A 27,217-nucleotide genomic window follows, 5' to 3' on the forward strand; every position below is an offset into this window, starting at 1 on the left:
TCGGTGAGATTGGGGGTGGAATATATTTTGAAACACTTTCTTTCCAACTGTGATAGAAGTGTAATGAATTGTACATATTCTGGTTTGCTCAATAAATCATTGTGTAATTCCACCATAGTACATGGAAGAATTCGAAGTTCTTCTCTTACATCTGCAACCACTTTAACAGAAGCTGGTGGGAGAAAATCTGCAGCTGTATTCTCTTCAGCAGCTGTTTTCACCATAATCTTCTGTCCTTTTACACGTTGCTCACAATTCTGAAGATATGCTTTATATCTCAGCTCTGTTCACTCACCACTTCTGACACTATGCTTTGAGTGTACAACTCAGCAGTATGTTCAACACAAGAACTTTTTGGAAGTGAAACTTAAGACATCTGTTTGTGCCTTATGGAAGAGACCACCTTCATACAACAGACTAAAGCAGATATTTGTACGTGATTGAATTCAAACAGACAGCAGTAGTTTATGAAGGCAGCTCAACTCTACCTTTTCCGTTGCAATTAGAGGTGGGTAAGGAAGGCTGACCTCACCATCAATGCCCATATCCAGTGAATGAATCAATAAAACAATCAAATAGTGACTCAGGGGGTTTGTTTTTACCAGTTTCATTCATAATCATTCATAATATATCTGTGGTTAAGAAACATTTAAAAAGAACTACAGAAGATGGTGCTTATGCTGTACCAGATGGACTGGTAAGTGGATTTGAATTAACATTCAGCTCACTACAGAACCAGTCAATGAATAGATTAAGGTCTTCCAACATAATTTTATCAGAGTCTGCTGGAGGAGATCCGAGAAGTGTTTTGCAGGATTCCAATGTATGACTGCTCCAGACACAGAGCAACAAACAATATCTTCTGAGTAAAATTGCCCTGAGCAATAAACTCTATGCTGTCTGATTAAAACAAGGGCCCCTACATGTTGTCTCAGTGCCTGATGTCTCTCTGCCAGCCCCCCCAGGATGGAATGGAACCTGATAGGCTGTTCAGCATCTCACGTGGCCTCTCCTGACACCATCCTGAGGAGCAACTGCACAGTAAACTGTTCCGAACTAATGAATGAAAGAGTCTGTGCATTTGGGAGAGAGCTCTATGAAGTGACGACGAGGGATGGAGAGAGAGAATCTGTGAGTCTCTTCTGTGCTCTGTGCTCCAGAGTTCACAAACTGTTTGAACAATATCACTTATTCAAGGTAATGTAAGTTTTTAACAAAAATTAGCTTGAATCAAAGGGTCAAATATCAATTAATAATGGTATATATTTGCGTGCTGTTCACGAATGATAGAAAGCTGAAATTTACGAGCGTAGTTATTATATTTATTGAGATAATCTTTAACCCTTTCCTCCGCTAGCATGACCCTATACGGATCTTCTCTTCATTTCAAGTTGCTTCATTTTAATTATTGATTATATTAAATTGAAATTGTGCAAGTCAAATCTCTCTACCATTGATTTAAATTACTTAATTTAAAATGACTGGATGGTTTAACTTTTATTTGTGTGAAAATGACTTTGAATTGAGAGCCAGCTGCATTTCTTATGTGTCATTATAATGGTTTATGATTTCTGTTTATTGGTATTTAAAGTGCTTGGGGTCTAATTCTGGGCTTGTAAGAATAATTGAATCTATGAAACAGAGCCATGATGATATTGAAAACAGTAACTACAACATATACACATTTACAATCCTCCTCTCTAGGGGATTGTTATATGTAAATTACTGATTTTATTTTAAGACCAGAATGCAATATTTTGTAAATCTACAAATGACAATTTATTTCTAAATTCATTGAGCTGAAAGAGGAGATTTAAGCAGAATTGATATGTCTTTGTTCCATTTAGGAATACTATTTCTGACTGAGAAGGATGCTGTTGTTGGAAAATCTTTATGAAAGAATGGCTGGGCTGAAGCTAAAGGCTTTGTCATTTTTCACATGTTATTCAAGAACAGACTTGATCATAAAGCACAGGCTGGTCCCTTGTGAGGTAACACATACCAGTGTACAACATATTGTATACCTGATATGGTTATAGACTGACTGAGCTACAAGGCGTTAGGATGGAATGAAATGTTCTGAAATCCAGTAGCTTAAGGAAGAAATATCTATCAAGTTTTATTCCCAGACCTCCACAAACCCTATGCAAATCCCCTTGTTTGTTCGGAAAATGCACATATGGATGTCAGTCATGGCTCAGCGGTAGCACTCTCACCACTGAGTCATGTTGGCTCCACTCCACTCCAGAAACTCAAGCACAAAATCCAATGAAGACTTGGGTGGGGGAGTGCTGAAGTGGAAGAGGCTCTGTGTTCTGAATGTGATCTTAACCTGAGGCTCCAACTGCTGTATCAGTGAAGAAAAAAATCTCAAGGTATAGTCTGCAAAAATTGTCATGGGCCAACATTTGTCACTAAAATAGACTATCGGGTCATGATTACATTGCGGTTTCTGGTATTTCATTTTGCACAAATCGACTGCTTTATTTCCAAAGTATAGGCAGCACTTCTTAAGGAGAGATGTGAAACTCTTTTGAACATTCCAAGATGAAGAAAACCTTGATGTGGGGGTTCTGGTGTTGGCCTGAGTCAAAGTCAAAAGTCACACAACTCCAGGTAATGATCCAATATAGAGATAGTAGGAACTGCAGATGCTGGAGAATCTGAGATAACAAGGTGTAGAGCTGGATGAACACAGCAGGTCAAGCAGCATCAGAAGAGCAGGCAATCTGATGTTTTGGGCCTAGACCCTTCTTTTGCTGTGTTCATTCAGCTCTACACCTTGTTGTCTCTCTATGGTCCAATATGGTTGGACCATTACCTGGTGTCATGTGACTTCTGACTTTGAAGGTTTGGAAAAGCATTACATAAACAATTCCTCTGAATAAATCATCAGTGTATGTTTCATAATGATATCCTCAAATGGTTGATGTTTAGTTTTGTATAAACCAATGGAACATTCGAAACAATGTTTCATGGACCATGAGTACTTTGCCCCCTAGGAGACATAATTATTATGTGGACCCTCAAAAGCCGGTAGGATTTGTTAGCCATGAAGTCCTGAAACTCAACATTGAGCCCAAAGCCTAAGGGGAGTCATTGATTTTAACCAGCAGGCCATAGTCCCCCAGATGATCAGTGGAACTCAAGATCTCCAGGAAGCCAACAGGATTCAAGGAGTCAGGTCAAGTTACCAGCAGGATTTCAGCAGCAGGATGGGAGAACAGTGGGAGTTAATGTTTCTCTAGGGTTCTTCAGTAGATTTGTCGCTTGGGTTGTGGATGCTGTGGTTGGTTCGCTCGCCAAATAACGAACCAGCTCGGCAAACGAACCAACCACGGTTAATCCTTCTGGCCAGGAGACCACTGTTGTACAGGGTTTCAGGGACTAGGCATTAATAGGATTCAGGTCTTTCCTTTATAGAGCAGCGCTTAACAAGTTCATCCAGTAACCCAAAGGCAGTTAGCAGATCATCAAAAATTAAGAAATCTAGGGATGGGACACCAGCTAAAATCGGAGGTTCAAATCAAAGGGATTTACAGGATTCAGAGATTCAGGGCTTGAGGACCCAGGGGCCCAGTGGGAGTCTGAGTCTATGGTTCAGGGGAGACAAAGGGGAGTGGGGAATATTTTATACTCACCTGTGGGATGTGGACTTGGCTGGTTGGGTCAGCATTTATTGCCTATCCCTAGCTGTCCTCGAGAAGGTGGTGGTGAGCTAAGACTCAGAGCACCAATGGGAGTTAAAGATTAGGGCCCAGCAGGTGAGAATGAGGGGCTGAGGCCCAAGAGACCAATGCGAGTAAGGATCCAGGTAATATTCCATTGGTATGAGAAGTAATGCGATTATTGTGCCATTTGCTGCTATACCGAGAATTTAAAATGGCTGCCTGTGTTAATTTCTCCTGCTTATGTTTTTCTAACAGGTTGATAATATTTCTGAAAACTATTTTGAAACCCAAACATTCATTTACTTTTAAATCTGTTACTACGCTGATAACTGTTTCCTCACTTCATTTCCATAATCTCCAATAGGTATAATATCCACTAAGTCCTCCAAATTTATGTACCCTATTCTCTTTCTTTTTCTCTATGGATTCAACTTTACACTCTCCTTTGTGTTTGAAGGTGGAAGGGGTGGGGAAGTTAGAAAGGGGGCAAGCATGTAGGTGCTCAGCTACCAGGCAGTATGTTACCCATTGGGTGGGTGGGGAGAAGGACTGTCCATGCCACATAGGAAACCCCATAGCTTTAACTGCCCGGGCTGGTTCGCTCATTAATTAATTCATTCATTCAGTCAGTAGCTTTAACTGTGCAGGTTGGTATCAGATGGAGGAAGCCTCCTCTGTGCGTCCACTCAGGTCATCAACAACAGCCATTGCAAAGGGCCATTTCCACCGGTCTTTAACTCGACCCACAGCTAATTGAATTGCCATTTGATCCCACAAAAGGAGGATGAAGGATTGCCTTCAAGCAATTGCTGGGAGAGAGCTTTCAAGATCATGCATGGGCTTCTCACAACATTTTAGCTGGATTGGGGACTGTACGGTCCCTTGAAGCACAGCCTCAGGTCTCATGAAGTTCTCATCTCTCTGGCTATGGTTCCCAATACCACTGGTCCTTTCTCTTTTAAGCATTCTTCATCTCCGAGGTTCAGTAATGAATGCTGACATGATAGCTGGCTGTAAGGACACCTAGACTGAAATCATTCTCGCTCAATGCCCAGAGATGTATATTTTACCATAGGAATTGGTGGATGGCAGTCAGAAGTAGGATATGTCCTCCAGCACTCTGGGTTCCATGGTGTAATGGTGATCCAAGTTCTAATCTTGGTGCAACCTTCCTTGGGTGGCACAGCGGCTCAGTGGTTAGCACTGCTGCCTCACATCACCTGGGGACCTGGGTTCAATTCCACCCTCAGGTGATTGCCTGTGTGGAGTTTGCACATTCTCCCCATTTCTGCGTGGGTTTCCTCCAGGTGCTCTGGTTTCCTCCCACAGTCCGAAGATGTGCACATTAAGTGGATTGGCCATGCTATAGTGCCCAGGGATGTGCAGGCTAGGTGAGTTAGCCATAAGAAATGAAAGGTTACAAGGACAGGGTAACGGTTGGGTCTGGGTTGGATGTTCTTCAGAGGGTTGGTGTGGACTCGATGGGCTGAATGGCCTATTGGGATTCTATGATTCTAACACACCCACCTCGACCAAGGGCAACAAATCATCAGCCTTCCCTCCTTTGATATTGTGACCGAGATCCAGCTAAATTAGTGTGACCAATGAAAGCTAGCTGAGACCATCAGCTCTGTTCAGTTCAGGGCTACAAAGTAATGAAATTGATGTTGTTTCATTTGTATTGTTGCTGAGTCCATTCAAGGCTCTGTCAAATTGTCACATCACAATTGTGTCACCTATATGTTTGTTGTTGTACTCAGATAAGACACTGAGCAATTCAGAAGGCAAAGGTAATTTAAAGAAAAGTGAATAGAACGGTGTTAAAGGGACAATGGAAATATAGATGCAGCATTGATGAAGGGGCAAACTAAGAGAAAGGAGGTGTTGAGTTGAGGTAAGTATATCGTGCATGATAGCTCCAATTTTAGGATTGCTGCTGTCCTTAGTGACATTGATGGCCTGGACTTAAAGGTCAGTTCAAGCGAACAAAGGAACATCATTTTAAATTTTGCAGGTAGCACAAAACTTAGCACGTAGTAATTAGAGGATAGTTGCAAATTTCATAGACAGGCTAGAAAGTAGACAGAGAGATCACATGTTAAATTTAACAAAGTGAAGTGATGCATTAAAGTAGAAAGAAGAAGGAGAAAATATAAGAAATGGTACCATTTTAAAGAGGGTGCAGGAAACATAAGAGTAAGGAGGCTATGGACACAATGTATAGGGGAGGTAATGACCTGGTGGTATTATCGCTGGGCTGTTCATCCAGAGACACATGTAACATTCTGGGGAGCAGGATTCAAATCCTGCCATGGTAGATGGTGGAATTTGAATTCAATCAAAGGAAAAATCTGGAATGAAGACTCTAATGATGACCATGAATCTGCTGTCAATTGTCAGGAAAAAAAAACATTTTTGATAGACAAGAAAGTCAAAGGTTATGGGGGTGAAGAAGACCAGAAAGCAGTTGAATCAGATCTGAGGGAATGGTGGAACAAGCTCAAAGGGCCAAATGACCAACTGCTGCTCCGAAGGCCCAGGTTACGACGTTCCAGTGACTGAAGGGTCAGTAACTGCAGACCACAGACTTATTGCAATTGGTAAAAGAAACAGAGAAAACCTGAAGTGAAAACATATAGACTGGATGACAATGGGTGCTGGATACAATTCAATAATTTTCAGAAGGGAATCACACAGACACTTGAAGGAGAAAGAAGTGGTTCATCAATGGGGAAATGGTGGGGAAGTAGAAGTAATTAGATGACTCTTTGAAAAAGCCAACATGAGTGAAGTGACCTTTTTCTGTGCTGTATCATTTTAGGATGCAGTACAAATCAATAAAGTCAAAAGTGACTGTGACATGACAGGGTAGGACCTTCTGCCCTTTGCTTCCTGTGGTATTGAACTATAGGGCTCAGGAAGATGCCAGTCAAGGGTTTCATTCTGTATTGAATTAGTAAGTCTCTGCTCAGACAGCTGATACAATTGACTTCTGTTTCCCTGGGACATGGAATTGCTCAAATGGCCAGTGTAACCTCTCACCTCCTCCAATGAAAGGTCTACATGTATGACATTGTTCATAGAGAGCACGGAGCTTGGCTTGGAAAACCACTATCGATGTTTACTCAGATTGAAACTCACAAATGGGTAAGAATAACAGACTTCTTTGATTCTATAGCCAAGCAACAGCCAGACCTTTTAGGAGGGAGGGAGAGGGCACTGAAGGGAGATAAAATTACAGCGCAGAGTGCTTTCAAGTTTCTTCAAAGTAGGGGAGGTCGCGTCTGGTTAGCAAATATTTAAGGGTTAGTTTCCTTGGCAGCCCAGGTCATGTGTCTTGTACCTTGTCAAAAATGTTCTATCTCATAAAGTTTTACAATGGTTGTTAAACTGAAATATTAGCTTTGCCACAATGTATATGCGAAGTACAGCTGTGGACTTTGATTTACAACTTGATTACACTCCATAGCTTTAGAAAGACTGTTTTTATGCACTTGCCAATACAACATATTGAGGGATAACTATCATAGTAAATTTAATTTCAGCAAGTTGCCTCTTAAAAGTTTTGCCTCAGGCAGTTCCATCTCTGGTTGTTTACTTGCAGGGAGTTTTCATTGATGTGGGATTTTTCACATGGTCAGGGCCAGTCAAATGACTTCACAGCCAGTTTATTGCTTTCAAGTGAAGCCAGTCAGCATTACACAAGCAGAAGCAGCCAATTAAACACAGCAAGATCCCACTAACAAAAGTAAGGCAAATGCTTTCCTCTGGTGGTCACTGAATGAGGGGTGATATTATAGAGGTTCATAAAATCATGAGGGGTATGGATAGGATCAATTGCCCAGATCTTTTTCCCAGGGTGGGGGAGTTTAAAATTAGAGGGCATAGGTTTAAGGTGAGAGGGGAAAAGATTTGGAAGAGACATGAGGGCTAACTTTTTCACACAGAGGGTGGTGCGTGTGCTGGAATAAGCTGTCAGAGAAAGTGGTCGAGGTGAGTACAGTTACACTTAAAAGACATTTGGACGGGTACATGGATAGGAAGGGTTTAGAGGGATTTAGGCCAAATACCGGCAAGGAGGATTAGTTCAGTTTAAGAAACCTGGTTAGCATGGATGAGTTGGGCTGAAGATGTTTCTGTGCTGTACGACTGTGTGAATTTATGACTCAAAATATATATGTATATATAAATACAAATCTTTCTTTGCTTTGTTTCAATTAGTTTTTGTTTGTTTTGCTGAGACTGAAATTATCTGTATCATGTCGCCATATATTTTGCTGCATGTTAATGACAAAACCAGCTGAGAAAATAACTAAGATCTTGTCTAAGGATTTCTTTATTTGAAAGACAGTGGTATTAAAATGCCCCATTTCAATTTAAACACAGTTTCGATAGATTGAGTTGGAGAATATGAAAAAGGAACCCGTAAAACTGAAAATATGAAAAAGTACCAGGGTGTTCTGGAAATGCACAGCAAGTTGATCAGCATTTGGAAGGTGGGAGGCAGCTCACTGTTTCAGATGAGAATTCGTTCCTGCCTATTTTAATAGCAAGATGGAAGAGCCAGCTTTGCATTCAACTTCAGTAGGTATTCTTTCTGTGCTGCAGTGCTTTTGAAGTGCTTTCAATGTTGTAATGTAGGCAAACGTAGGCACAGTGCAAGGTCCCACAAAACGGGGAGACATCACCAGTTACTCTGTTTACAAGATTATTTCCTCAAGAACAATTATTTAAATAAAGACTTGCATTCATACAGCGTTTTTCAAAAGCTCAAGGTTTCCCAAAAGACTTTAAAGCCAATAAAATACTTTTGAAGTGTTGTAACTGTTATAACGTAACTATGAACATCTGGAGAACTCTCTGCTATTCTTCAACTAGTGTCACGGGATTGAAAAAATGAGTTGAGGTCTTAGTTTAAATCCAATCGGAAGGGGTGCTATCTCTAATTGGGGGAGGTGATGACCTAATGGTATTATTGCTGGACTGTTAATCCAGAGACCCAGATAATGTTTTGGGGACTTGGGTTTGAATCCTGCCATGGCAGATGGTGGCATTTGAATTTAATAAAATATCTGATATTAACAGTCTAATGATGAGCACGAATCCATTGTTGATTGTTGGAAAAACCCATCTGGTTCACTAATGCCCTTTAGGAAAGGAAACTGCCATCCTTACCTGGACTGGCCTACATGTGACTCCAGACCCATAAGCAATGTGGTTGACTCTTAACTGCCCTCTGGGCAATTAGAGATGGGCAATAAATGCTGCCTCGCCAGTGACGCCTTCATCCCGTGAATGAATAAAAAAAACCATGTGAAAATCCCACAGAATTGAATGTCTCACTTTCAATTCGATCTTCAGTTCTCCCCTTTCTGCTATATTAACGGAACTTTCTATTAATGAGGCCTGGTATAGTAGATTGAACCGTTATGCACCTTGCTTGGAATTATTCTTTCTCCATCTGAGGATGGAGGAGATCATAATTATTCTTGAATGACTATTGTTGAGCAGGGAACCTCATTAGTGGTCCCTGTCAGTGACCTACATCCAGTAAAATTATTGGCGAAGATGTTAAGGATGGTATCAATTCCTAATATGTAAGAATAAATTGAGGAAATCTGGCTATTACATAGCAAAAGACCATGACGGGCTGAGGATTAATCTGAATTAATGGACAGATTCAATGAAATTTCTGAAGAATAAAGGCCCACGTTGTTACATTTTCCCAAGACAGGCGTTAATTGTAAACAAAAGGCAAAATACAGGCAAAGTAATGAAATTGATTTTTTTGTACTTTTTCACAGTGTTTTGTATCAATTTATAGGATTGTAAAACTCAGAAGGAGAAGGAATTCATCATTTTTATTGCGTCTTTGCTGGATCTCGACACAAGCATCACAGTTAGTCATACTCCCCAACTCTTTCCTTGTATCTCTGAGGAATTTTTCTGATCTGATAACTACCTGCTTCCCTTTTAAAAGTCATATTCTCAGGCAGTGCATTCCAGATCCTAACCGAAAGCTGACCAAAAAAGAAATAGATTTTCCCTCATGTTGCCTTAAGTTCTCTTGCTATTCACCTTTCATTGAACATAGAACTGTACAGGACAGGAACAGGCCCTTCGGCCCACTGTCTGTGTCTACTGTCGCCATTCTAAACTAATCCCATCAACCTGCACATGGTCCATATCCCTCTATTCCCTGCTTGTTCCACCTTAAATCCACGCCCTCTGGTTCTTGGCCCTTCTGTCAGTGAGCATAGCTCTCCATATCTACTGTCTCATGATTGTTGAATACCACTGACAAACTATCTCTCCATCTTCTCTTCTCTGCAGAGAACAGGAGTGGCAGATGGGAGTTTAATTTAGATAAATGTGAGGTGTTGCATTTTGGTAAGGCAAATCAGGGCAGGGCTTATACAGTCAATGGTAAGGGCTTGGGGAGCATTGCTGAACAAAGAGACCTATGGGGTGCAGGTACATAGTTCCTTGAAAGTGGACTCATGGGTAGACAGGGTGGTGAAGAAGGCATTTGGAATGCTTGCCTTCTTTGGTCAGTGCATTGAGTGTAGGAGTTGGAATGTCATGCTGCAGTTATACAGGACATTGGTTAGGCCACTCTTAGAATGCTGAGTTCAGTACTGGTCTCCCTGCTATAGGACAGATGTTGTTAAACTTGAAAGGTTCACAAAAGATTTACAAGGGTATTGCCAGGATTGGAGGGTTTGAGCTCTAGGGAGGGGCTAATTGGGCCAGGGTTTTATTCCCTGAAGCATCAGAAGTTGAGGGGTGACCTTATAGAGATTTATAAAATCATGAGGGGCATGGAGAGGGTGAATAGCCAAGGTCTATTTTCCAAGGTCGGGGAGTCCAAAACTAGGGGGCATAGGTTTAAGGTGAGAGGAGACAGATTTAAAAGGATTCTAAGGAGCAACTTTACCACGTAGATGGTGGTGTGTGTATGGAATGAGCTGCCAGAGGTAGTGTTGCAGGCTGGTACAATTACAACATTTAAAAGGCATCTGGATGGGTATATGATTAAGAAGGATTTAGAGGGATATGGGCCAAATGCTGAAACATGGGACTAGATCAGTTTAGGATATCTGGTCAGCATGGATGCATTGGACCGAAGGTCCTGTTTCCGTGCTGTACAACTCTATGTCGCTATAACAGTCCCATCTTCTCCAATCTATTCACCTTACTCAGGATCTTCTGTGAACCTTCTCTGCATTTCACTAAAGACATTGGCTGAATTTTTTTTTGGCCTAAGCACAAGTTGCTTCAGTTTTTTTTTTGAGGGATTTTCGATGTGAAGCCAAGCAAGATTTCTCACTGTATATTACTGAAATCACCTCAGTAACTATATCATTCCTATGGCATCTTTCATATCTGATTCCATCCTCATTTTACCTTATGCTATTACCAGAATAACTTGCCACTCAATGGATTTCTACCAAATCACTGACATCCCTGATGCCCATTGTATGTTTAAAAGGCTGCTGTGAACTCAGAGAGGTGTACGCCCTCCAGATTACCCCTCATTGGCATCATGGCTAACACTCCCTCATACACGCAACCCGAGTCACTGTTTAACATCCAGGCCACACAGTTTATCTATCCTCAGCTGCATTCCATCTGAACACCCTCTCTATTTCACCGTTACTCTGTTCCCAATATCCACTGGAATTTCACACCTCCTATGAAATTGTCCAGTAGCAGAACATCACACGTAGGTAAGTCATTGGGCACTTCCAAACATGAGCTTTTGTTTCTAGTCAGCAAAAGCAAACATGAGTAAACTGAATGGAGGCTGCAGTTCACCCTCACAATGCAAACCACCACGATCAATGATTATTTAATATTCATAATAATCTTCTGCATCCAGCTCTCATTGACTGAAACTATGTGTTCCTCCCCAGTCTGCACCTTCCAATGCAGCTGAACTCAGTCATGCACAAAGAGAACTTCCCAATATCCTCCACATCCTTCTTGTCAGGCAGCCCCAATTCCCTTGGCTCCTCAGCATTTATTTGTTGCTCCATTGCCTGCTCCATTTGTGCCAAATGCAGCTTTCCAGGATGAGCCAGCATATTCAATCCAGACTGTACTAGACGACCTCTCCAGTCCAGTCCAAGCAGCAGAACCGTGTCTCCAGTCGACCCATCGTCTGCTCCACTATGGCCCTGCTTGCAGTATGGTGAAGTCAACTGAGATAGCGAACCATTACATCAATAAGGTAGTCCCTGCTGTGCTCTGACATCCTTCCCATCCCAGAAACCTGAAGCATATCATTGATTCCAGTGTCATCTCTTGTGATACTCACATGATGTATTCTGATGTGACTTTCCCATCTTCCCACAACACCCTTCGACGCTTCACAAGTGATGGAGTGCTATTGGTCAGCAGGCAGCTCTTTTTACGGCACTGCTATTAGCATCTGCATCATTAAAATGCCATTTGTAAGCACCAAAGGCATGGTACAATTTGTCAATGCACCGCATTAGAAGCCTAACCATATTCATTCTGTATGCATTGTAAATGGGTGAAGAGATATTTGCAAATGAAATGTAATTAGAGTTTGCAAATGCATGTCTCATATATTTGCCCCTTCAATGTCACCATGTGGAGTGCACTTCTACACTTCAAAGTGACAATGACTCTGTCCACCCTGAGTATTAATCCAGCCATCTCCCAGTTGTGTTTCACAACAAGAAAATGACAAGTGAAGGCAGGGAACACAACTCATGGTGGACATCATCAGCGCTGGCCTCCAACTGGTCATCAGATACTTCTCCCAGAGCCTCCATGTCTCCATTTACCTTGCTTTATCCAAATGGTCCATTTCCACCTATAGCCCCTCCCACTCCCGCCCCATGAGAAGACACACCACAGTAAACTTCACCTCCAACTGTCCTCACTCTCTGCTGAACTCCTACAGTGTACACCTTGATGATACCCAGTCTGCCCTCATCATTACCCCTGTGGAGACTTGATTGATAGTCACTAATAACAACACCATCCTTCCCATGTCCTATCACACCCTCTGATGCTGTTCCGCATAACCGTATACTCCTTGAGATTACCTCATCACGCTCCATGGCCCCAACATTATCCATGTCCTCCCATCACCCTCCATGTCCTCCCATCACTCTCCATGTCCCCCATCACTGTCCATGTCATCCCCATTACTCTCCAAGCCCCCCATCACTCCCCATGTCCCCATCACTTTCCATGTCTCCAATACTCTCCATGTCCCCATCTCTCTCCATGCCCCCATCACTCTCCATGTACCCATCTCTCTCCATGCCCCCATCACTTTCCATGTCTCCACCTTCACACCTGCCTCTGCTTTCCACCCTTCTCTCTGCCAGTATAGAATTGCCAGTCCTTTTGACAGTAATGTCCCCACCACATAGAATTCTTTTGCACCCTGCTCAATGAACAGTGGTGGGAACCCCAGGGCTATATTCACCCCAGACCCCTAAATGCAGAGTTTGTGGTTCTCTGACTGGCTATACATGAGTCCCCTGACTGTTGACGCTGGCCTGATAAGACTGACCATTGCCCTGTTCTTGGATTTCATTTGGATACATCACCTGACAGTGAGCATCCCAACTGGGCAACTCATGGTAGCCAAGCCCCTGGACTGGGTGCGGCCTGTGCCTGTGTCGGATGGTATTGGGACCCACTGATAAACAGCAGCCCTCTCTTGACTGGACTGAGGAGTAGCTGCCATTCATTTTCAGATGTAGCGATTTGGTTGAACGAATGTGAAGTGTGTTTGCCACACAGGTAGATCGTTACTGATATGCAGATTGTCTGTGCTAAAGAGTTGTTGGTATTGCAGCACTGATAACCTTTGACCCAAACTGAAGTGCCAAGACACTAAGAGGCAAGACAAGGCAAAGATTCTGTAAGCATGCAAGTAGGCATCAGGTGAGCTTTTACATATAACGCACAGTATCCTGTCTGTCACATTAACATTTTCTCAACCTGCACTGACACCTTCAGTAACTTGTGTACATTTACTCTTAGGCCTCCCTATTTCTGCAGCTGCTTTTTTGTGGAAATAATTGTATTTTTTTTTTAATATGTTCCCTCTCCTTGCTCTTCCTATCAAACGCTTCACAGTTCTTTGAATAAGATTTCACTTGTCATTCACTTGTTATCTGTTCTACCAGTCTGGGTCTGTGCGAGATTGTGAGATGCTAAAGCAGCGTGGAGTTAATGGGAATGTGTAGAAGAGAGAGAGAGATGTTATATGTCAGCCAGTGAAGTGTATTACATCAATGGGACTCTGCCCTTAGTATGAGCAACTTTCGTCACTCCACATAAACAGGTGGCCGTTTATCCTGAAGACAGAGGATTCCCTCTCATCTCCCGGGGTCAGCGCCTCTCATTACTGCCACGTATTTCAAGAAGTTACAGAACTGTGGGTGTTCGTAGCACAGCAGGCTGCCATTCAGCCCATCAGCTCTGATTCTAAGTCTAAGAATAAGGGGTAAGCCATTCAGGGCTGAGACGAGGAAGAATTTTTTTCACTCAGAGAGTTGCGAACCTGTGGAATTCTCTCCCGCAGGAAGATGTTGGAGCCAGTTCATTAGATATATTCAAGAGGGAGCTGGACATGGCCCCAATGGCTAAAGGGATCAAGGGGTATGGAGGGAAATACTGAGATTGGATGATCAGCCATGATCATATTGAATGGTGGTACAGTCTCAAAGGGCCGAATGGCCTCATCCTGCACCTATTTTCTATTTTTCTATGATTCCGATCTTTCAAAGAGCTATCCAATCAGTCCTATTCAGCTACTGTGTCCCAGAGCTCTGCAAATTCTCTTTCACAATTAGATAACCAAATCTCTTTTAAAAATTAATTTTCAATCAGCTTCCGCCATCTTTTCGAGCAATGGGATCAAGATCACAAAAACTTGATTAAAAATTACCAAATTGAAATCTCTCCATGTCCCCCCTGGTTCTTTGTCCAACTGTTTTAAGTCTGTGCCTTTGAGTTACCGCCTGTAATCAATAATTCTCCATGTTTACTCCATCCAGATCCTTTGTAAGTTTAAACATTGCTGTTAACTATGTTCTTAAATTTCTCTATTCTGAGGACAATAATTCAGGTTTATCTAGTTTTTCAATATGAGTGAAGCCTTTCAGCCTTGCTCCTTATTCCAGCCATCTACAGCTTCCATAAGCCCTTGGCCATTTCCCTCGTGTGGGGTCCAGAATTGCGACCAATAATTCAGCTGAGGCTTAACCTCTGATAGGATTGATAACTGATCAACTTAATTTTCTTGTTTGTCTTGTGCTCTAAGGTTGCAAAGTTTGTCCTGTTGACAGGGGCCCTATACAAGTCCCAAAGGGTAGACAGGCAGGGTACTAGCTGTGGGTAGGCAGATTGGATACGCTTTTCCAGCTGATTGGAAGCATGTTTTGCCAATATGAGCTGTGCAGATCTAGTTCACACGCTCGCCCATTCACTTCCAGCTCAATGCATTTTCTGTGGTCCCATTTGACATGCACATAGGGTTCAATGAACATACAAATGAATCTCCGAAGTATGCTTTTGATGCAATTATGATATTGGTAGTCATGTGACAGAGACTCTGCTGGAAGGTTGGAATCAGTGTTGATGGAAATGCCTGCCACTCTACCATCATGTACATATTGTCCATAAATGCTGTCTGAAGAAATACCTCTGGCTTGAACATATCCGAAGAACACATTAACCCATACTGAAACATCACTGCTCTGTAAAGAAGCAACAATCTAACTTGTCTGTGAACTGCTACTGATTTAATTTTAGTGGTGCACACTGTGTGGAAGCACTGTTTTGCATGATTGGAGGCTTTTCCCTGACTTTCTGCATTTCAAGGGTATGGTGAACAAAAGCAGAAGTTGCTGGAAAAGCTCAGCAGGTCTGGCAACATCAGTGAAGAGAAAATCAGAGTTAACGTTTCGGATCTGGTGACCTTTTATCAGAACTGTTCTAAGGAAAGGTCATCAGACCCGAAACGTTTTCTCTTCACAGATGCTGCCAGACCTGCTGAGGTTTTCCAGCAACTTCTGCAGCCCTGATGTGGAAATGGTCTCAGCAGGGGAGGGCATGCACAATGGAAGCAAGAGGTCCCATTCAGAGTCTTTAGGAGACACCTTTCCTCCATCTGCCTTAGACAACAGCCAAGTTTGAGGTGCTTACCTTCAGAAAAGGGCTTGATAACTGATTGTGCCTCCTAGAATCCAAACTGGAACCTCAAAACAGGACAAGGACGGTCCTGTCAGAGTCCATCGAGAAGAATTTCTATGACCATAGATCGATCCAGACGGGAGCATGCCACATTGGTTGCATCTCATACTTCGCCATTCATGCATCACTGTGTGACGGAGGCTGCAGTTTGCACAAAGATCAGAAGAGGAAACTTCATCCTCTTCCCACTGAGCAGTGAGGAGCAGGAAAAAAGAGAACATGGATTTGTCAGACTTCCAGGATTCCCTAAGGTACAGGGAGAAAATGGTTGCACTGATATGGCCCTTCCAATCATAAATATGGTCATAATGGATTGGGTTCCACACTGTCTTGATACCCAGCTGCTGTGTAAAAGTAGACAATATGCCCTCTTGGGGGTCAATGCCCGGCAGCAACCACCTCACCTCCATGTGTGGCAGATAGTCATGCCAACCACGTTTGGAGAATGGAGCATACCTGCTAGGTGACAAGGGGAACCCTTCACTCACCCAGCTAGTAACCCCCTCAGCCCAGGAGAATACGGTGGACCTACAGTGAATGGCACGTAGCCACAAGAAACATCACGCAGTACACCATTGTGATCCTGATGCAATGGTTTCACTACCACTCAGGCTCAGTGACTCCTGTGTGCGCCTGCTGTGTCTTCCATTGCTTTGTCATCATGAGGGCATCGCCCTTTCCATCAGGAACTTGGAGGCCAGTTCCTGAAAAGGAGGAAAAGGAGGAGAAGGGGGAGGAAGAGGCCGCAGGAAAGATACTTCCATTGCTTCACTTGCCTTTCCTTTGGAAGGCAAAGGAGACAACGGATTTGTCACTGACAATACGGTGATAGAGGACACCGTCCCCTTCAGTTAGATCCCTTGATTCAGGGGTGCATGCTCTCCTTAAGTGCTGCTCTGCCTCCTCCTGTTATGACACTTCATCTTGCAAGACATAGGGAAATATGTCTGTCAGTGTGATGCCTGCCACAGCAGAATATCTGCAGGTATCTTGAAACAGTGACAGTTGGGTATGAGGAGTAGCCTGTGTCAGAGTGAGGTGGAATATCTGCATGTTCAGCGTGTGCCCCAATTGATTGAGATTGCTGATGATTTAGTGATCACTAGAGGGTATTGTGCACTGGGGATCAGGAGAGGTTGCTGGTGTGGAGATATCAAGTGAAGGTGCATTCGTTGGTCTTGACTATTCATTTAACATTTTTCTACAGTTATGTAAGGTCCTTGGGGCTATACTCTGATAGTTGGTCTCCTCAGTTATTGCTCCCTTTCCCTTCTCCAAGTAGGCCTCCAGGGTCCCCTGGCTCTCTGTGGAAACATTGTATAGAGCTATAGAGTTGTACAGAATGGAAATGGACCTTTTGGTCCAACTCATCTATGCTGACCAGATATCCTGAATTAATCTAGTCCCGTTTGCCAACACCTGGACCACATCCCTCTAAACTCTTCCTATTCACGTACCTATCTAGATGTCTTTTAAATATTGCAATTGTACCAGCCTCCATCACTTCCTCTGGCAGCTCATTCCATACACACACCACCCTCTGCATGAAAAAGTTTCCCCTTAGGTCCCTTTTATATCTTGCCCCGTCACCTTAAATGTATGCCCTCTAGCTTTGGACTCCTCCATTCTCGGAAAAAGACCTTGACTGTTCACATGCTCCTCCTGATTTTATAAATCTCTATAAGGCCACCCCTCAGCCTCGTACCTCCAGGGAATATAACCCCAGCCTTTTCAGCCTCTCTGCCTAGCTGAAACTCTCCAATCCCTGCAACATCCTTGTCAATCTTTTCTGAATCCTTTCAAGTTTAACAACAGCTTTCTTGTAGCAGGAAGACCAGAATTGAAGACAGTCTTCTAAAAGTGGCCTAATCAATTCTGTATCTCCCTTCCTTTCCACCTAATGTACTAACCTCTCAAGTTTCATATCCAAAAATCTGCAAGGGCTCTATTTGTTCTTTTCCCATTGTCTGCATTAACAGCTTTGCTCCAAACTTTCCATTGACAGTCTCCAGCAACTTTCTGTATATTGTGTACATCTTCTATTTAAGGGATGCAGGCTACCTTTAAGGAATGCTGGCTAGTTCAGACACATGTTGGACCCTCTTCGAGCGTACAACAAGTTAACAACATCCTCCACATTGTGCTGCCTCCTGAAATCGTTGAAATGAGGAGGGAGCTCAATGTTTGAGAGTTTCCTGCCTCAGGAGTGACTTGGCATAATGAGGAATCACGAACCTGCTCTCAGAAACTGACATAAACCAAGTTTCCCTATCTTTCCATTACAGAACCTGTATGTTATGCTTTTCATAGAAGCCCTACAGTGTGAAAGCAGGCCATTCAGCCCATCAAGTCCAAACCGACCCTCCAAAGTGCATCCCACCCAGACGCAGCCCACTACCCCTTCCCCCTATCCCTGCATTTCCCATGTCTTATCCACCTAGCCTGCACATCCCTGGACACGATGGGGCAATTTAGCATGGCCAATCCACCTAACCTGCACATCTTTGGGCTGTGGGAAGAAACTGGAGCACCCAAAGAAAACCCACACAGCTACGGGGAGAATGTGAAAACTCCACACAGACACCCCAGGCTGGAATCAAACCCAGGTCCCTGGCACTGTGAGGCAGCAGTGCTAACCACTGAGCCACCGTGCTGCCCGATTATGTTTCGGAAAGATTGAAGGTCCATATTTTCCTCTCCATGTAGACATTCAATAGTTTATCTTTTTTTTTAATATGATAAAAAAAAGTTTATCTCACAAAGACTTGTACTTCCAGATTCAAGAAAAGGGTGCGTGGAATCGAACCCGAGTTCCTGGTGCTATGAGGCAGTGGCTTTAACCATGGAGCCACCGTTTTTTTAACTGACCTTAACTACCATCTCTGATTTGGATTCTTGAACCCCCTCCCAGTCTCTATGTTTTTGTAACACCTTAGCTCCTTTGCCTGTCCTCATTAATGGATCACTGCTTTAAATTTGATCTGTCATACGTTTACCGATTTCACCATGTTCCATTGAAGCCCGTTTTCATCTTTCTCACTGTTCACCACATTTCCTAGTCTGTGTCACCTGCAAACCTCGCGAACAAATTCAAAACCCCCTTTAATTGTCTGCACAAGATTCTTTGAATAGGTCTGACATGGATAATTGTAAGAATGAGGATTTGGAGACAGATTGTGGACTCAGTGAATATTTAATGTTGCACAGCACAAGATGTATTTCTAACCCATAATGTCAGCAGGTTCAGCTGAAAGGTCAATGAAGTCTATTGTCTTCACATTGAGTCTTTTCAGTAACAGGAGAAATTAGTAGAAAGAGCTTACAGACAGAGCATGGGTTTCAGAACAATTAATACAACTGTCACTCAAATCTTAATTTTTTTCTAATAATTTAAGAAAATCCTATTTATTGTTTGTATTGAAAAGAAGCTCCATCCATCAAAGGATTTGACTTGTGGCTTTATATTTTAATCCTTTCCTTCAGTAAATTTCAAAACATCCTTTCCACTCAAATTGCCTCTTTCCTCAGAAATTTACCCCCTTTAAATGAAAACAGCTTGAATCTCAACAATGAGCTGGATGATTCAGTGGGAATGAATAGACCTCATAGCATTGAAACCTATTATTGTCTGGCAGTGATTCAGATCTGAATCATGTTTTCAAACTCACGATGGAATTCTTTGTTCAGTCAGGAACTGTACATTGCAATGCCCTTTACTGGGCTGCTTTGTTATTTGCTGAATGCAACAGAGTAGGTTACAACTGACGTTGTGTCTGCTCTTGCTTTATCTGAGCAAAAAAAAATGCGCATTTCAGTCGCACATTTTAAGATTGCTGGATGTCCTGAAGCAACATTACATCCAATGAGGGTCTTGACAGAATGAGATACAATTAAAATGCAATGACTGATGAAGAATAGTGCATAGGTGGGAGTTGTTGAGTGTCAACAAATCCTAGTTGTGTGACTTTCATTCACAGATGAACTGTCATTTTGTCACCCAACAGAAGCATGCATATGGGTCCCGATTCTTAGGTGTTAGCCATGACTCAGCGGTAGCACCTGCCACCTCAGGAGCAATATGTTCTTCAAGCAGTTCTAGCCTGTTCAATAAGTAATCCAGCCTGTCGCTTCACTGTAATGCAGAAGATTACTGCACTGGTATCTTTAAGATGAGGGTTGGAACCTTATAGGGGTCTGGTCAACATGGGCTATGGTGAGATTTATGACAGAATCATGAGATAGGCCAGGCAAGATTGGGAGTGACTTGCTGCGTTTTTTATGTTTTTGCCAAGTGGTGAGGCAGGTTGCAGCTAGTTAGCAACATGTTGCTGATTGATGAGATTTATAACGTTAAAATGCCTTACTGATGTCGCAGCTGGTCTCATTAATATTCAGCTTCTCATCTTGCCAAATGAGCTAGCCATTGAGAATTCTCCACTCGGAAATCAGTGTTGGGTAGCTAGTGATTTTTGGTACCTGCTGGCTGCTGGGATCCTCCATGTTACCCAGCGCCAAATAGCATCTCAGGGCACGAACCATGGCTATCAGCTCCATGCCATTCCCCTTCTATGGATTTTGGCGTCTGAGGTTTTCCAACCCCATGTGATCCTCTTGGCACTTCTCGGATACAGTTACAGGACGCTGAGGAAGCACAGGGCTCACAGTGAAAGGCTGCTGCAAGGGCATTTCATTCACTAGGACATGGAATGAGGTGCCAGAGGAAGAGGTTGGAGGGGGTACAATAACAACGTTTGAAAGGCATCTGGATGGCTACATGAATAAGAAGGGTTTAGAGAGATATGGATCAAAGGCTGGCAAATGGGACTAGATCAGTTTAGGGAATCTGGATGGCATGGAGGAGTTGGGCCGAAGGGTCTGTTTCCATGCTGTATAACTCCACGACTCTATGACAGGGACATAGTTCAAGGACTGGACCAGGTTACATCCCAGAGACACTCACTTGCCCTCCTAGCATTTGCTCCCTCCATGCCTACCTGCATGTTCATAGTCTTGTTGTGCCATGGTATGTCATGCCTCAAGCATCTCTTCATCCATTGGCAATGCATGCAGGGTAAATGTGCTGATGTGTCGAATGCCGCTCAATGATGAATTGTAGCATGGTTTTGGTGCTTGCAAATCCGGCATCGGCAGCTCAGATACTAAAGTTAGTGGCAATTACATAAATGCTGGGCAAAAGTAACCCATCAATTCTAAGAGATGAGGGCGATGTGTGTCATGCATTTTATGACAATGTATTTTAAAGAATGCAAATAAAGGGAATGCTTACTGTGGGTCTCGATAGGAAGGGAGTCAGACCACAGTAGGTTTTCCCTTTTTGATGAATTGTTATCCTGCAGGCACAACACCTTCACCAAGTTGGTGCACATGCTGTGACCGAGCCCATGGTGTAACAGAAGGTAGGGCTCCTGGAGAGTCACTCCTCTGCTTGGGTCTGTCTGGACCCCCCCCAGTATAGTCTGGACAGAGTGTGCTGTATCATCCTGCCATGCTGTGCTCTGCACAATTGGAGCTGACACTGTGGTGATGTGATAGATGTTGAGCAACTGGGGAAATGGGAGCAGTCTTCCGAGGAAGAGCGTGAAAACCTTGGTGATGTGGAAGGTCTCCTTGTGGATGACAGAGCTCTGCTGTGCTGAGTCCTACAAACTGGACAAAATCTGATTGATACAAAGTTCCAGTAGAAAGGAACTGCGTGCAGCAAATAATCATGGATCAGAAAATAGTCATTGGTCATCATCGTTGGCATTCTGGGGGCAAAGTACAACCTGAGATGGTTTTGTTTGTGTTCACTTTAGTAGGTGTGCATGATAGCTCATGTTTGGAATTATCAGTTGCTTGCTTGTGATGTTCCCCTATTGGACAATTGAGGAGATGTGGGTCTCTAGTAGGCAGTACAGACATTGTAACAGTGACTTAAATGGGATTGGATGTAACTAAGAACAGGTAAATTGTGTGACCTGGTGGTTAAATAGTGACTTGGATGAGAGATAGGTGTTATGTACCAGATCAAACCCCCTCAAAGTATATTAAGGAGATAGCCTAGAGCCGAACTTTTTCTTATTTTTAAAGCAAGTGCCAGGCTTTGGATCCAGAAGCTATTCAATTGGTCAAACTACCAGATGGTAAGAAAGGTGCCGGGGGTGGTGGGGTTAGTGGGGAGTTTGGAGCAGACAAGGGAGTCGCGGAGAGAGCCGTCCCTACGAAAGGCAGATAGGGGTGGGGAGGGAAATATATCTTTGGTGGTGGAGTAGGATTGTAGGTGGCGGAAGTGGCGGAGGGTGATACGCTGGATGCAGCGGTTGGTGGGATGGTATGTGAGGACCTGGTGTTGTGTCACTTCTAACTATATCCACCCCAGTGCAACACTGACACCGCCACATCATGACCAAACCATGGGCATCCAACCGAAATGCCAGATCACATTTTGGAACATTTCCTGCCCCAGCACCCCCAGGCCCCTCCCCACCCCCTTTGGGATTCCCAGGATTGCCCACATCAATGCATGTTTCTTTGCTTGCACCAGTAAATCCACGTTACTTTAAGCAATTGTCAATCATTCAACTCCTCTTCCTCCCTATGTCGCTCACACAATGCAGATCTTCCAACAGGCAACTACCCCTTTACCTCATGCCATTTGTAACCCATCATTTTATGTCTCTCCTCTTTCATAATCCAACAAGTTAAAACATGACACGTGACGAAGACATGGCTGTGCTGGATCACGTGGCAAGAAATCTGTTGACCTTGCCGAGGGCTTGTTATTTCAGTCATGGCTTTCATTTGGCCATTTGCAGTTCACAGGATCTTGTCAGCTGTTCGAGTGACCTATCAGATTCCTAGTGATCACACTGGATCTCCCTCCTGATTAGAGGGTGGCGAGCAAGTCACCTTGTGCCTTTCCCGTTTCCTTGTTCCCCAGGAGATCAGGCCTTTCTAAAGGATTGAAGGTCTAAAGTACTGCAGTCTCAATGATGAAAATAACCTCAAGAAGAAATGGGTGGGGACAATAAATTTGAATTTAATTTAATTTAGGATCACTCCCAAGGCTGGAAAAGATAGGGAAATGATGCAAGATAATATTTATCTGACTAAATAAAGGAACAGAAACGTAACAGCTCTATGTTTTGTCAGATATCCTGAGTAACTACAGCACTTTATTTCACTATGTTCCACCTCTCCTACATGGTCCAGCTTCTATGGGTTGAGCAGACTGCACTGACCCTTTCTCTGATTCTTAGATTCTCTTGACTGGCATGCTCTAAGTCAAAGAGAACCCCCACCTCCCAGCCCCGCTCCCCAGACGACCCTATAGCTAAGGTATCCATCATCCTATTTAAGTCAAAAACCGAAAGATCTGCAGATGCTGTGAACCAGGAACAGAAACAGAAGTTGCTGGAAAAGCTCAGCAGGTCTGGCAGCATCTGTGGAGAAAAACCCTCAGAACTATTTAAGTCGGTGGTCATACTGTCACTTCAGAGTTCGCCCGCTCCTCATCAAAGCGTCCATAAATTCAACTGATATCACGTTCCCTGGAGCTGATCACTCACATCCACAAGAGAAAAATAATCATCACAATGTAACGTCCCGTTCATTTCAGAGTCGACTTTTGGACTCTGAAATTATGGTCAATGTGGTTGGGGGAGCCTGTCAGTGCATTCTATGCCTCCAGCAGCTACGTACTGATTATCTTGTCCATTTAGTGTCCCTGGGATGCAGTGTCTCTGTTCAGTTGTGCAGAACTAAGTGGGGCTTGAGGGTCTGCTTGGTAGTGGGTAGGGAGTACAATTTCCAGCAGGAAATCTCTCTGTCAGCTCCACCGTCCTGGAGGCCAGGACACATCCAAGGAGAGAGGAAAAACAGAGCCGACATTGTGAGTTGATGTTTCAGGATGATTGTTTGAGACATCATACGTCCCGCGTGCTTTCTTTCTTTTTTCTTACTTCTGCTCTTTTCCTCCCGATTTTTTCTTTTTTTTTTCCTTTTCCTTGGAGCGATGGGTCAGTCAGTGAAATCGGTGAGGCAGCCAGAGGGGGCTGTGTGGGGAATGGCGGCTCTTACCAGCGACTGGAGGCAGCAGCGGGAGGGATGCCCACCTGACAATCTGGAGCTGGCAGCGACAAAGCTCCTCCAGCGATCGGAGGTGGCGGAGACAGCGGTCTTTTCAAGGTGGTGACGCCGGCGAGGTGAGGAGGGCGGCCAGAGAGGCTCTCTTGGTGAGGTGGTGTGGCAGCCTGGTCTGGCAGCCCAGCCGTGGTTTGCCCAGATCAGGGGAACCCCCTGGTTTCAGGGTGAATGTGGGTTCAGCACAGGGCCTGGCATTATCGTGGGCAAGATAGGCCCATGGGCGAAGAGGCAGCACTTAGAGAGTGGCAACTCCTGCATTGCTGGGTCCAACACAGGCGGGCAGTGAGGCAGAGCAGGAGGGGTGGGGGTGCAGGCATCATTGGTGAGCTGGTTCATGGTTCAGGGCACTCTTTCAGTTATATCCTTTATCCTTTTTGTTCTTAACCTGTTCAAAATGGCGCCAGACTGTGGAGACATTTGAAGCTTTTTGCTGTATTTTATTGTATTATTCACTGTGAAATGCAAGTGACAGTAAATAAATCATTCATTCATTCATTGTTAATTCTGCCTTTAGCATTTTAGGTGTTTTATCTTTGGATTTTAGATTTCCAGCAGCTACTGCACTTTAGTTTCTGCCCATTCATGCTCATTTCTGAACTTGTGAGTCACCAGTCGAAAGCCCAATTATCCTTTGACATAATCCCAATGAAGTGTCTTTACCTGCTGGTGTGCGCAAGTCCTGACAGGGAATCTCAGACAGTCTGTAAGGAACCATCCTCAGTGACCCACACTGACATCTGCAGCATGCAAGGATGCCTTTCAGAAATGCATTCACTCTGTCAAGGTAAGAACATGCTGCAGGCTATCATTACAAAGACTCATTCTCATTTACTGTTGAAATCAAGTCAACATGACTGAGCTGTGGATGTCATGTGGGTCACTGATATTTAATTATGCCACCAGGTAGATGGATGCTTTCCAGTGCCCATCAACGATGGCCAGAGATTCTGAATGCTCACTGAATTTAAAATTTTCATCCTTCTTTTCTAATCAACCCATGGCCAAGACTCCCCCTAGCTCTGTTATCGCCTTCAATGTCACAACTCTTTGGGATATTGGTGCTCCTCTAATGTTCTTTTCTTTAGCATCCCCAATTTTATTTGCTCCAGAATCGATGGCCATATAGTGAGCCCACCTAATCTTTAGCTCTTGAGCTCCTACCTTGAACCTCTCTGCCTCTCTACCTGTTTCCTCCTTTAAGAAGTTCCTTTTAATTGTCAGCCAAGCTACTGGTGACCACCAAAGATCACCTTGTGTAGATTGCGCTGCCGTATTTTGTCTAATGATGCCCCAGTGAAGCATCATGGGTGGGACTGTTTATTCTCTCAAAGGTACTATATCAATGCAAGTTGTTGTTGATTTCCAATGCCTCCTCCAGTATGCTTGAAAACATAGAGAGCCACTCCATCTCTCACAGTCCTGTGTTTACCTGCAACAAGGTAGATTGAAAATGTGTTCACCTGATATACTAAGTACCTTCGGTGAGGCTGGCTACAAAAGACAAAATCTCACAAAGATGCAGGTGAATGGGAAAAGTTGTGACAGTTTCATGCCCCAGATGTTAGCATTGCTGGCTGAGCCAGCATTTATTGCTTGACCCTAATTGCCCTGGAGAAGGTAGTGGTGAGCTGCCTCCTTAAACTGCTGCAGCCCATGTGGTGTAGGTACACTCACAGTAATGTTAAGAAGTTCCAGTAATTTTACCAGTGACTCTGAAGGAACGGTGATATATTTCCAAGTCAGAATGGTAAGTGGCTTGGAGGGGAACATGCAGGGGGTGATGTTCCCATGTATCTGCTGCCCTTGTGCTTCTTCGTGGTAGATGTCGTGTGTTTGGAAGGTGGTGTCTAAGGAGCTTTGATAAGTTACTACAATACATATACTCTCAGAATGCATCAGTGATGAAATGATATGATGGTGAATGTGGTGGTTGGGGTGCCAATTCTCCATGTTCTAAGAAATCCCCTTAAATGGCTGCTATTGCATTAGCACACTTGCCTTCATTGCTCAGAACTTTGAGTACAGGAGGTTGGATGTCCTGTTGAGATTGTATAGGATGTTGGTAAGGCCTCTTCTGGAATACTGCCTCCAGTTCTGGTTGCATAGTTATAGGGAGGATATTATTCAGCTGGAGAACGTTCAGAAGAGGCTTGCAAGGATGTTGCTGGGTATGGAAGGTTTGAGTTCTAAAGAAAGGCTGGATAAGCTGGATCTTTTACACTGGAGCACAGGAGGTTGAGAGGTGACCTTATAGAAGTTTGAAAAATCTTGAGGGACATCGATAGGGTTAATGCTGGGTATCTTTTCCCTAGGATGAGGAATTTCAACACTAAGGGGCACATTTTTAAGGTGAGAGCAGAGAGATTTAAAAAAGATATGAGGGGCCAATTATTTACACAGAGGGTGGTTTGCGTGTGGAATGAACTTCCTGAGGAAGTAGTGGATGTGGGTACAATTATACAGTTTAAAAGAAATTTGGATAAGTACACGAATAGGAAAGGTTTGGAGGGATATAGAACAAAAACAAAAAACAAAGAAAATTACAGTACAGGAACTGGCCCTTCGGCCCTCCAAGCCTGCACCAACATGCTGCCCATCACAACTAAAACTCCCTACCCTTACGTGGACCGTATCCCTCTATTCCCATCCTATTCATGTATTTGTCAAGATGCTGTTTAAAAGTCACTATAGTATCTGCTTCCACTACCCCCCCCAGCAGCGCGTTCCAGGCACCCACCACCCTCTGTGTAAAAAACTTGCCTCGTACATCATCTTTAAACCTTGCCCCTCACACCTTAAACCCATGGCCTCTGGTAACTGACTCATCCACCCTGGAAAAAAGCTTCTGACTGTCCAGTCTGTCCATGCCCTTCATAACCTTGTAGACCTCTATCAGGTCGCCCCTCAACCTCCGTCGTTCCAGTGAGAACGACCCAAGTTTCTCCAACCTTTCCTCATAGCTAATGCCCTCCATACCAGGCAACATCCTGGTAAATCTTTTCTGCACCCTCTCCAAAGCCACCACATCCTTCTGGTAGTGTGGCAACCAGAATTGAACACAATATTCCAAATGCGGCCTAACTAAGATTCTATGAAGCTGCAACATTACCTGCCAATTTTTAAACTCAATGCCCCACGAGCAGGCAGGTGGG

General features: G+C 43.7%; 1 long non-coding RNA gene across 1 annotated transcript in view; it reads left to right on the plus strand.

Moving 5' to 3' along the window:
- Positions 1-1,076: 1,076 nt before the first annotated feature.
- LOC125484573 overlaps positions 1,077-27,217 on the plus strand; it is a 56,755-nt gene continuing 30,614 nt past the window's right edge. Inside the window, exon 1 of the long non-coding RNA XR_007263410.1 lies at positions 1,077-1,197. This is a non-coding gene — a long non-coding RNA (uncharacterized LOC125484573). The remainder of the gene's footprint in view (positions 1,198-27,217) is intronic.

Source organism: Rhincodon typus, chromosome 12 (assembly GCF_021869965.1).
Source record: "Rhincodon typus isolate 14 chromosome 12, sRhiTyp1.1, whole genome shotgun sequence".
Taxonomy (NCBI): domain Eukaryota; kingdom Metazoa; phylum Chordata; class Chondrichthyes; order Orectolobiformes; family Rhincodontidae; genus Rhincodon; species Rhincodon typus.